The sequence below is a fragment of the Primulina tabacum genome, chromosome 10, assembly GCF_025594145.1.
Source record: "Primulina tabacum isolate GXHZ01 chromosome 10, ASM2559414v2, whole genome shotgun sequence".
NCBI lineage: Eukaryota > Viridiplantae > Streptophyta > Magnoliopsida > Lamiales > Gesneriaceae > Primulina > Primulina tabacum.
In genome coordinates this window covers 36,187,006-36,199,375 of record NC_134559.1, presented here as the reverse complement: position 1 = coordinate 36,199,375, position 12,370 = coordinate 36,187,006, and the positions used below count along the sequence as shown (strand labels likewise).

Genomic DNA, 12,370 nt, shown 5'->3' with positions numbered 1-12,370 from the left:
CTGCTAAATTCAACAGATATAACATCTTCAGATATAACACACCCTGAATGTAATCTGTCTCAATCAGGATGCAATCTGTTTCTGATATCAAATCAAGGCTAAAATCAATCTCTCTGATTGGAATCGAATCAGAAGTCTTATCGGGGAAAACATTATTAACTTTCTTATCATTGGTAAATCAGCCAATGATAGACTCAACTTCAGTAAATCAACCGAATACATAAGGAGTCCCTCTGTTCCTTTCTGTAATAATCGAGTTATAGATAGTACGAATTATCAAAGGAATTCTCAATCTAGAATCCTTATCGTACACTATTCATCCCTTGGCCATCTCAGGTCCGATTTTCACCATCTTGTGGAACTAATCTAGGGTAGCTCTGTACTTGGTCAGCATATCAATATCAGTAATGCAGTCTCAAAACCAGACAACACTAGTACAATACAAGCTACCACACGATCTAACTCAATCTCATTCTCATCCTACTATAGTATACGATATTTTACAGAATTCACTGATATAAAAACTCTCCCCAACTAGTCAAGAGATACACTACAGTAGAATAAAGCTTCAACAGGCAATGCATGACTCAATGCAAATCGTTCAGAAATAAACATATGGGAAGCATCCGTATTTATCAATACAAAAGGAGGATAACTACATCAAGAACAGTTACCTGCAACATCATCATCTGGTGCTTCCTGAGCCTGCTCCTCAGTCAAAGCAAATACTCTGGCCTGCTGTCTAGGAGGCTGGCCAACTGTCTGACTTCCTCCTGGCCTCTACTGTGACTGAGATGGTGCTGGCTGAAATGAAGGAACAGCAGCTGATCTCGTCTACTCCACTGTGCCGCTGATCCAGATGATTCGGCTCTCTGGGATCCTTGAGAACCCTTCTGTGGACACACTCTGGCAAAATGTCCCTGTTGTTTGCAGAAGTGGCAACTACCAAGTACTCCTTGGCATTGCTCAGTGGAATGTCTCCCTCCACAATTTCCGCAGTAAACGCCGGTATAACTCTGTTCGGAACCACTGGAGCTAGCAAAACTGCCGCCAGACTTCTTAAACTGCTTTCCTCTATCCTTCAGAAAATCTTTCTTTCTACCACTGCTACTGTCACTCTCAAATCGGGGAGGTGGTTGCTGTGGTCTCGATTCTAGGGGAACAGATGCAGCTCCTCTCTGCCTTATCAGGCCCGCTTCAGCGCCCTTTGCTCTATTCATGGCATCAGCAAGGTTATTCGGTCGCCCTGTGTTCACCAATGTAAATATATCGGAATTCAAGCCATTGATGAACTGATCAGCAACAGCTTCGTCATTTCCAGCCACATGGGGAGCAAACTTCAATAAGGTAGAGAACTTGGTCACATATTCTTCAATGTTCAGCTGACCCTGTCTCAAATTGGCAAATTCCGCCCCCTTATCTTTTCTATACGACACTGGGAAAAATCTTTGATAAAACTCAGTTTTAAATACATCCCAAGTAATAGTCGTACCCCGATGCTCCAAGGCCTTCTTCATCGTAATCCACCAGTTCTTTGCAACATCAAGCAACTGGTGCCCAATCAATTAAATTCGGCGCTCATCACTGTACTCCAGTGAATCAAACATCATCTCAATGTTATCTAACCAACTTTCACACTCAACTGATGTCTCAGTACCCTTCAGTGTCGGTGGTTTGAACGACTGAAACCCTTTCAATAATGTCTCCATTGGAGTGGCTGTAACATCCATTGGAGGATTCGATGTGCTACCCTGTTCTGGTATTCTTCGAGGAGGCATATCTGAATATCAAAAGGATTAGTAACCCCAATCCAACAAACCTGTTTCAATTCAGTCCCTCCTCCGATCATCTTACTGCTGATCAAGAATCGGTTCAAATTCGTTCCCAATAATACATATTACACAATCGAATCAGATAAGTCAAGTAACATGTATTATATAAAGCAGTAAAGCATACTAGCAATCACAAGCAAGGAAAGAAAACTCAATCTACCTCGCTCACTAGCTTCTTTCTCAGTCTAAAGGATCTATCGCTCTGATACCACCTGTTGTGGGGGCCCGGACGCTAATCATGTTCTTAATCATCATTGGGACTAATTAATCAATTATAAAATAGGGTCTAAATTTTTTTTAAAATCCGGAACGTAGTGAAATAAAACGTATATACATCTCAGTATAAAAGTACAAGTCCTGTACCACATACATTTATTCAACTAAGGTTTAACAGCTAATATCAAGTGTCCAACCCTATCTCTAATCCAAGTCCGGAGCCTCCACTCTAATCACGATCTTTCCTCATCTCCTCGACCCTGAGCCTGTCCCACCTGTTGTCATGCACACATAAAAAACAAGACAATAGCCGGATAACTCCGGTGAGAATAAATCCCAGTATAAACAATGTAAACATGCAATCATATAAAAACATATACAAAAGCATATAACAAATATCATTCACATGCAGCCAATCAACAAACATGTATGATATCAAAACTGTAAATCAACTAGTCGTATCAGCCATAGAATTGACGAATCAATCAAGGATTAAGCGAATCAGCCAATAATTAGACGAATCAGTCAGGGACTAGGCGAATCATCCGATGACTAGGCGAATCAGCCAGTAGCTAGGCAACTCAGCCGATAGCTAGACGAATCAGTCTATGACTAAACGAATCAGTAGTCAAAACATGCAGTGGCTATAAATCAATAGACTACAAACATCAATCTCATTAACTACAAATATCAATGCAGTAAACTAGGTATGTGATTTAGGGAAACTCGAGTCAAACCTCACTCGAGTTGTGCAATCCCAACTCAACATTAATTTATACCTTTCTTTCTGTCACTCTGACTCTGTCAAAGTCTCGAACTCAAAGCCTGACAATATCAATCTGACAATAACAATATCGAGGAGTATAATATCAATACATTGCTCCAATCAAATCTGTTCTGCTCAATACTCAATCTAATTCACTATCGATGGCATAACGGTAAAATATCGGTATACCCAACAATACAATATTAGTCAGATATCACTTCCAATATCTCATAATCGAATTCAAAATCGGACGGGCGGAACGTTCACAAATCACAAATCTATACGCTAAAAGGCGTAAGGATTTCTTAGAGAAATCCTCGACTCTTCCTGCTAAATTCTGAAAAAGGAAACTTATATATATATATATATATATATATATATATATATATATCTCATGCATGTAAAGATATGTGTCCCATTCTCCCTGATTTTTAGTCGGCGCTCGGGCGGTTATAAACTACCGCTCGGGCGCCGAACACTCTGCCCGGTACTCGGCTTGTTATCCATTGGCGCTCGGGCGGTAATTTTCTACCGCTCGGGCGCCACAGGTTCTGCCCGAATAGTATTCTTATTGAACACTGGCGCTCGGGCGGTCATTTCCTACCGCTCGGGCGCCAACAGTTCTGTCCAAATATTGTACTTTTCATATGTTTTGCCCAATCTGGTCACGAAATGGCCCGGCTATAATCACCTCAATTCTTAATCAATAATCTAAGATTAACAGAATCAAAATCTCGGGCATTACACCGGGAGTGCCCGTGCTACGTTGATTTCACATGTTTTATCTGGTCCTGATCGAGATTCAGATGATTTGAGCCGAAATTCGTCTGTCAACAAGTAATCAGAAATACAATAACACGAAAAGGGGTTCAACACGAGGACATCCTAGGGGGTCACCCATCCTAGTACTGCTCTCGCCGAAGCACGCTTAACTTCGGAGTTCTGATGGGATCCGGTGCATTAGTGCTCGTATGATCGCACCCGACATTGAGTGGGATGTTTATTCTTATATCCCTCGAGTACGTGTGGAGCGGGCGCCGATGGACAACAGGTGGCACTGCTCTCGTCCAATCAGAACCATGAAGTTAAGCGTTCTGGCGCGATGACAGAGCTAGGATGGGTGACCTCCCTGGGCATTCCTCGTGTCGCGACCGTTTACGTAACTTAGGGCTAAAACAGTCGAAATAATTGTTTTTAATGAGTTAACCATCTCCAGAATAATCTGCGTCGTACTCTTCTGCACAAAACCGGCTCACGACAACAAAAATAGCTAAATGTTCCCAGAAAATAGAAAAAAAAAAGAAGAAGAAAATAGCGAATGTAAAGCTATTATTATGCCTAGGATACGATAAAATGGAACCGGAATCGAATTTCAGACTTCCTAAACGAATTTCTCGAGGAAACGGAAGCTTAACAGAAGCGGAAAATCGCAAATTTGAGGGTCTTAGAGAAAGGAATTCGGCTAAAATCTCGCCAGCTCATTGCAGAGTAATGAGTCTCTTTCGTTTGCCTGTTTACAATCAAATTAGGCTACAATTTTGTCCAAATCCGGTAGTGCCCGAGCTACGTTGATTTCACATGTCTTATCTGGTCCCGATCGAGATTCAGATGATTTGAGCCGAAAATCGTCTGTCAACAAGTAATCAAAAATAGAAAAACACGAAAAGGGCTGCAACACGAGGACTTCCTAGGGGGTCACCATTCCTAGTACTTCTCTCGCCCTAGAACGCTTAACTTCAGAGTTCTGATGGGATCCGATGCATTAGTGCTGGTATGATCGCACCCGACATTGAGTGGGATGTTTATTTTTATATCCCTCGAGTACGTGTGGAGCGGGCGGCGTTGGACAACATGCGGCACTGCTCTCGCCCAATCAGAACCATGAAGTTAAGCGTTCTGGCGCGATGGCAGAGCTAGGATGGGTGACCTCCCTGGGCAGTCCTCGTGTCGCGACCATTTACGTAAATTAAGGCTAAAACAATAGAAATAATTGTTTTTAATGAGTTAACCGTCTCCAGAGTAATCTGCATCATACCCTTCCGCACGACAAAAAAATTTGTTAAATGTTCCCAGAAAATAGCAAAAAAATAAGAAGAAGAAATAGCGAATGTAAAGCTATTATTATGCCTACGATACGATAAAATGGAACCGGAATCAAATTTTGAACTTCCTAAGCGGATTTCTCGAGGAAACGGAAGCTTAACAGAAGCTGAAAATCGCAAATTAGAGGGTCTTAGAGAAGGAATTTGGCTAAAATCTCGCCACCTCGTTGCGGAGTAATAAGTTTCGTTCGTTTTCCCATTTACAATCAAATTAGGCTACAATTTTTTCTAAATCCGGCAGTGCCCGAGCTACGTTGATTTCACATGTCTTATCTGGTCCCGATCGAGATTCCGATGATTTGAGCCGAAAATCGTCTGTCAACAAGTAATCAAAAATAGAAAAACACGAAAAGGGGTGCAACAGGAGGACTTCCCAGGGGGGGTCACCCTTCCTAGTACTTCTCTCGCCCTAGCACGCTTAACTTCGGAGTTCTGATGGGATCCGATGCATTAGTGCTGGTATGATCGCACCCGACATTGAGTGGGATGTTTATATTTATATCCCTCGAGTACGTGTGGAGCGGGCGACGTTGGACAACATGCGGCACTGCTCTCGCCCAATCAGAACCATGAAGTTAAGCGTTCTGGCGCGATGGCAGAGCTAGGATGGGTGACCTCCCTGGGCAGTCCTCGTGTCGCGACCATTTACGTAAATTAAGGCTAAAACAGTCGAAATAATTGTTTTTAATGAGTTAACCGTCTCCAGAGTAATCTGCATCATACCCTTCCGCACGACAAAAAAATTTGTTAAATGTTCCCAGAAAATAGCAAAAAAATAAGAAGAAGAAATAGCGAATGTAAAGCTATTATTATGCCTACGATACGATAAAATGGAACCGGAATCAAATTTTGAACTTCCTAAGCGGATTTCTCGAGGAAACGGAAGCTTAACAGAAGCTGAAAATCGCAAATTAGAGGGTCTTAGAGAAGGAATTTGGCTAAAATCCCGCCACCTCGTTGCGGAGTAATAAGTTTCGTTCGTTTTCCCGTTTACAATCAAATTAGGCTACAATTTTGTCTAAATCCGGCAGTGCCCGAGCTACGTTGATTTCACATGTCTTATCTGGTCCCGATCGAGATTCCGATGATTTGAGCCGAAAATCGTCTGTCAACAAGTAATCAAAAATAGAAAAACACGAAAAGGGGTGCAACAGGAGGACTTCCCAGGGGGGGTCACCCTTCCTAGTACTTCTCTCGCCCTAGCACGCTTAACTTCGGAGTTCTGATGGGATCCGATGCATTAGTGCTGGTATGATCGCACCCGACATTGAGTGGGATGTTTATATTTATATCCCTCGAGTACGTGTGGTGCGGGCGACGTTGGACAACATGCGGCACTGCTCTCGCCCAATAAGAACCATGAAGTTAAGCGTTCTGGCGCGATGGCAGAGCTAGGATGGGTGACCTCCCTGGGCAGTCCTCGTGTCGCGACAATTTACGTAAATTAAGGCTAAAACAGTCGAAATAATTGTTTTTAATGAGATAACCATCTTCGGAGTAATCAGCGTCATTCCCTTCCGCACAGAACCGGCTCACGACAACAAAAATCGCTAAATGTTCCCATAAAATAGAAAAAAATAAGAAGAATAAAATAACGAATGTAAAGCTATTATTATACTTGGGATACGATAAAATGGAACCGAAATCGAATTTCGAACTTCCTAAGCGGATTTCTCGAGGAAATGGAAGCTTAACAGAAGCGAAAAATCGCAAATTAGAGGGTCTTAGAGAAGGAATTCGGCTAAATTCTCGCCAAATCATTGCAGAGTAATGAATCTCGTTCGTTTGCCCATTTACAACCAAATTAGCCTAGAATTTTGTCAAATCCGGCAGTGCCCGAGCTACGTTGATTTCACATGTCTTATCTGGTCACGATCAAGATTCAGATTATTTTAGCCGAAAATCGTCTGTCAACAAGTAATCAAAAATAGAAAAACAAGAAAAGGGGTATAACACGAGGACTTCCCAGGGGGTCACCCATCCTAGTACTGCTCTCGCCCAAGCACGCTTAACTTCGGATTTCTGATGGGATCCGGTGCATTAGTGCTGGTATGATCGCACCAGAAATTGAGTGGGATGTTTATTCTTATATTCCTCGAGTACGTGTGGAGCGGGCGGCGATGGACAACACGAGGCACTGCTCTCGCCCAATCAGAACCATGATGTTAAGCGTTCTAGCGCAATGGCAGAGCTAGGTTGGGTGACCTCTTTGGGCAGTCCTCGTGTCGCAACCGTTTACGTAAATTATGGATAAAACAGTCGAAATAATTGTTTTTAATGAGTTAACCGTCTCTGGAGTAATCTGCGTCATACCCTTCCGCACAGAACCGGCTCACGATAACAAAAATCGCTTAATGTTCCCAGAAAATAGAAAAAAATAAGAAGATGAAAATAACAAATGTAAAGCTATTATTATGCTTGAGATACGATAAAATGGAACCGAAATCTAATTTCGAACTTCCTAAGCGGATTTCTCGAGGAAACGAAAGCTTAACAGAAGTGGAAAATCGCAAATTAGATGGTCTTAGAGAAGGAATTCGGCTAAAATCTCGCCAGCTCATTGCGGAGTAATGAGTTTCGTTCGTTTGCCCGTTTACAATCAAATTAGGCTACAATTTTGTCCAAATCCGGCAGTGCCCGAGCTACGTTGATTTCACATGTCTTACCTGGTCCTGGTCGTGATTCCGATGATTTGAGCCGAAAATCGTCTCTCAACAAGTAATCAAAAATAGAAAAACACTAAAAGGGGTGCAACACGAGGACTTCCCAGGGGGTCACCCATCCTAGTACTTCTCTCGCCCAAGCACTCTTAACTTCGGAGTTGTGGGGTCCCGGACGCTAATCGTTTTCTTAATCATCTTTGGGAGTTAATTATCAATTCAGATAATCAGGGTCTAAAAATTTTTCTTTTTAAAATGCAAGTGCGGAGCGTAATGGAATGTAACTAATATACATCTCAGTATATAAGTACAATAATGTACAACAATTATTCAAACTAGTCTAAGCTTCAACTACTAAATTTTAAGTATTAAACCAAATCTACAATAAGTCCGGAATCACCACTCTAAACTCGTCTTCTCTCATCATCTTCTTGACCCCGATCCTATCCCACCTGTTGTCATGCACACATACAAAACAAGACAACAGCCGGATACTCCGGTGAGAATAAATCCCAGTATAAATAATGTATACATGCAGTTAACTGAATTAACATAAAAGCATGAATTATATCTTATCACATGTAGCATAACCAAACAACATGTATCAATACCAGTCTGTAAATAAAACATGAATCGTAATCTACGAAACATAAATCAATACGGATCTGTAAATCAAATTCTAGTCTCAATATCTAAGACTCGACCCATCTCTCATTCTAATCTAGGGATCCTGATCTAATTTAGACTTTGGTATGCTGTATCGAATGTCTACATAGACGTCGATCTACATCTAAGCTCATCGATACACCGCAAGTCTAGAGTCTATGCGGTTCTGTCAAAGACTCGGCGGTTCTGCCCTAGCTAGGCTGATCTGCCCTAGACTCAAACTCTGGCTCTGCTATAATTCAATAGACTAAACATATCAATCTGATAATCTGCAAATATCAATGCAATAAAGTAAAGTATGTGATTTTGGGAAACTCAAGTCAAACCTAACTCGAGTTGTGCAATCCCGAATCAACATTTATTTATACCTTTCTCTTCACGATCTGATGAAGACGAAGTCTTGTATGTCAATCTGTCCATACCCAGTCTGGCAATGACAAGTCACATAAATACCATATCAGTATATAACTCAATTCAAGACCCGTTCTGATCAATACTCAAATCGGTATATAATCTGATCCATATCTGAACAAGGTACAATCTAATTCATATCAATGATATCATGATACTATCGAAATCATTACTGAATCTGATCAATCTCAATCAATACTGAATCTGATCAATATCAATCTACTGATGTTTCGACAGCATAACAATACAGTCTTGATACCCCGTCAATCTCAACATCACAGATATAATACCAGAATACATAATCAGTATCTGTACAATTCAAAATTTGAATAATAACACAACTCTGATATAGAATCTCAACTAAATCAACTCTAAAATTCATAATAATTGTATAACCAGTCTATTCTTTAATCTGACTTCAATTATACAATGCCTACTGTAGCAGGAACTTCATATCTGATTCATATTCAATTCTGACAATATCATAAATTCAAATCATGTCTAAACGTAACAAAACTTACGTCCAGTTGTAGCTGTCGTCGCTAGTAACACGATACCGTACTCGGATTCAAAATCAGACAGACGGAATTTGCGTGGCGTTCAATTTTCGCACATCAGGAACTTGGAGCTTCGGTTCCTCTCTTCCTCTTATTTCTGAGAATTTGACGTTGCTTATATATATATATATACATATACACGTCGCACGGTGATGGCAAGTGGCATCCTTTCGTTTTGCATGCCTCGCGCATATGCGCGCACAAGGTCGCGCATATGCGCCTGGCTTTCTGCCCGGCACCTTGTGGTTTATCCTCTCGCGCATATGCGCGACATTTCTCGCGCATATGCGCGAGATGTTCTGTCTCGCACATTCCCTTACTCGCGCATATGCGCGCCTTCCGCCGCGCATGTGCGCCGAACTCTCTGGACGTTCCGCGCATATGTGCGCATTCAAGCCGCGCATGTGCGCCGATTATATTCTTCACACCTAATGTGATTTCTTCTTTCGGCTCTCCCGATCTGATCCGTTCCGTCTATAATCATCTTTAAATAAATAAATAAATCATTTCAGATTAATCTCAGATTACAGTAACAAAATCTCGGGCCTTACATTTCTCCCCCTCTTAGATCGGAGTTCGTCCTCGAACTCGCAAGTAACCAATTCAGATATATCAGAAGAATGTATACAGAGTTTAAATCAGAAACTCATCTCAATGAATCAATTCTGAAATCTCAATCTCATATCAGATTCTGTCTTTCAAATAATCTCTTTGCTATTTTGAAAATCTTACTGTGTTTTCAACAACAGAATAATTTTCATTTTCTTCTGAATCAGTTCCATTTTTCTTGCTCTATCTCAGACTGTATCAGATCTTATCTCAGATATCTTTGAGTCATTATCCTTATACGCAGGAAATCTGCAGTTCTCATTGGACCAGAATGCACAAAGTAATAATGTTTCGTTTTCACTAGTGCTAACATCCATCACTACGGCTCTATAAATAACTTCCCATATCTGGATAGTATAGAAAAGAGTTCGTGGTATATTCTGCCACAAGCACAAAATCAAGCAAAATCACAATCTGATATACTCTACTTCGGCATTCTAGTTATTCTGACCACTTTTCTGACATCGATCTGTGTCATTTGGTCATGTTTGTACGTTATCTGGTACAAACTAATAGATATAGATTGAACAATCTGTCAATCACAATCACATTACATCACAATCTGGAAAGTATTGCAGTGATCTCATTACGGAATTCATCGAAGTATACTCCCCATGTCTAGTCAGAAATATACAAATTCTGTAATAAATCTTTTGATTTCTATCTTTCTGTCTTCATTTATTGGCAATTCAGACATTTTAGTACAAGTTCTACCAACATTTCAGTACCAATTCTGTCACAACTGATTTAATCTGTCTATATAAAAACTATATGTTCGAATTATCATATACTTTCTGTTACCTGAACGACTACTGAATCCATTTCTGTGCGCTTCTGACCCAATCTGTCATTTCCAATTCGAACTATTTGGTATAAACAATCAGTTAATAATATAAATTAAAGAAAAATACCTACCTGGTATTCGGTTCTGATTATCGATATCAAATTCTGTTGTACAATTCTGAAACATTTGACATTACAAGATAATCATTTTCATACAGTAAAAATCACATATCTGTCACCCTGATCGATGCTCTGCTCTGATTATCGAAATTAAGTTCTGGACATTCTGATTATATTTCTGAACTGCTGTAATTCTTGAATTCAGTTCTGATTCGGTTTGAATAATCTATATCAAACACTGACTCAGAATAACCGTACTATCAAATCAGATTCGGAATATCAATAATCTATACTGATCTAGAAGCTAACAATTCTCAAGCAGTTCAAAACATACTCAGATAATACAATCTGCCCACTCTGACAAAATAAATTCTCTGATATTTCTGATATCGGTATCGTTCTCAGTCACTGATCACAATTTTAACTGTGTCAAGAACAATCGGTATACTAACTTCAGATATCGCACACTCTGAATACAATCTGTTTCAAGCAGAATTCATATCTGAAAAATTTCTGTATACAATAATCACATTTCTCAGAATATCCCATTCAATCTTCAGTTATTCGATTCAATCAATCAGATGCTGCGAATATATCAAAATATCATAGATACAACGAGCATGAAATCATCAGAATATCTCTGAACATACTGAAATATGCCAAAGAGAAACAATAAATCAGATGTAACTCCTTGTCGGTACTCTTCTACTGATCTTTTAATTCTTTCAATTCATTCAGTGTCATTCTGGACATTCAATATCATTCTGTACTGAATTCTAAAACAATAAACATTATCTGGTCTCAATTCAATTCTGAAATCTATCTTTCTGATATAAAGCAAATCTGAAATCTTATCTGGGCAAACATCAGCTAACTCGTACATCATTGGCAAATCTGCCAATGCTAGACTCGATTTCAGTATGTCTACTGAATACATAAGGATGCCATCTGCTTCTTTCTGCAACAATCGAGTCCCTAGACAACATAAATATCAAAGGAATTCTGAATCTAGAATCCTTACCGTGAAATCTCTACTCATCAGCCATATCTGATCTGAATCTTATACTCTCCTGAAAGGAATCTATAATAGTTCTGTACTTGTTCAGCATATTAATGTCAATCATGAAATCAAATCAGAAAACACAAGTACATCATAATTTAACTCGATCTCATTCTCATCTTACTGTAGTATACAATATATCACAGAAATCTCTGATATCAATATTTCTTTCCCAGAAGGTACAAAAATTAATACTACCGCAATACAGACCCAACAGGTACCGTATATATCAATGCAACTAAGTCAGAGACAATTGTAAGAAATGCATTAATATATATCAATACATATGCAATATAATCATAAAAGAACAGTACTTGCCACTATATCATCAAGTGCCTCTTGGGTCTGTTCCTCGGTCACTACCACCAGATGGTCTAGCTCTCTGAAATCTGCGGGAATCTCTCTGGGGACAAACTCTAGCAAAGTGTCCCGGCTGTCGGCAGATACGACAACTACAAGTCACTCCCTAGCATTGCCCTGTGGAATGTCTCCCTCCGCAAATCTTGCAATACACTCCAGTATAACTTGAGCTGGAACCACTGGAGCTAGTTGAACCGCTCAGTCCGCTCCTTAACTTCTTGAATGGTT

General features: G+C 40.1%; 5 non-coding genes across 5 annotated transcripts; all 5 read right to left on the bottom strand.

Annotated features, from left to right (window-relative positions):
• Positions 1–3,678: 3,678 nt before the first annotated feature.
• LOC142516942 (5S ribosomal RNA) lies at positions 3,679–3,797 on the bottom strand. The gene has a single exon (XR_012812709.1). It is a non-coding gene; the product is annotated as a 5S ribosomal RNA (ribosomal RNA).
• Positions 3,798–4,480: 683 nt separating this feature from the next.
• On the bottom strand, positions 4,481–4,599 carry LOC142509647 (5S ribosomal RNA). The gene has a single exon (XR_012807812.1). It is a non-coding gene; the product is annotated as a 5S ribosomal RNA (ribosomal RNA).
• A 669-nt stretch (positions 4,600–5,268) lies between these two features.
• Positions 5,269–5,389, bottom strand: LOC142507496 (5S ribosomal RNA). Its single transcript, XR_012805752.1, has one exon. It is a non-coding gene; the product is annotated as a 5S ribosomal RNA (ribosomal RNA).
• A 669-nt stretch (positions 5,390–6,058) lies between these two features.
• LOC142507495 (5S ribosomal RNA) lies at positions 6,059–6,179 on the bottom strand. The gene has a single exon (XR_012805751.1). It is a non-coding gene; the product is annotated as a 5S ribosomal RNA (ribosomal RNA).
• A 681-nt stretch (positions 6,180–6,860) lies between these two features.
• LOC142515857 (5S ribosomal RNA) lies at positions 6,861–6,979 on the bottom strand. The gene has a single exon (XR_012811678.1). It is a non-coding gene; the product is annotated as a 5S ribosomal RNA (ribosomal RNA).
• Positions 6,980–12,370: the final 5,391 nt, after the last annotated feature.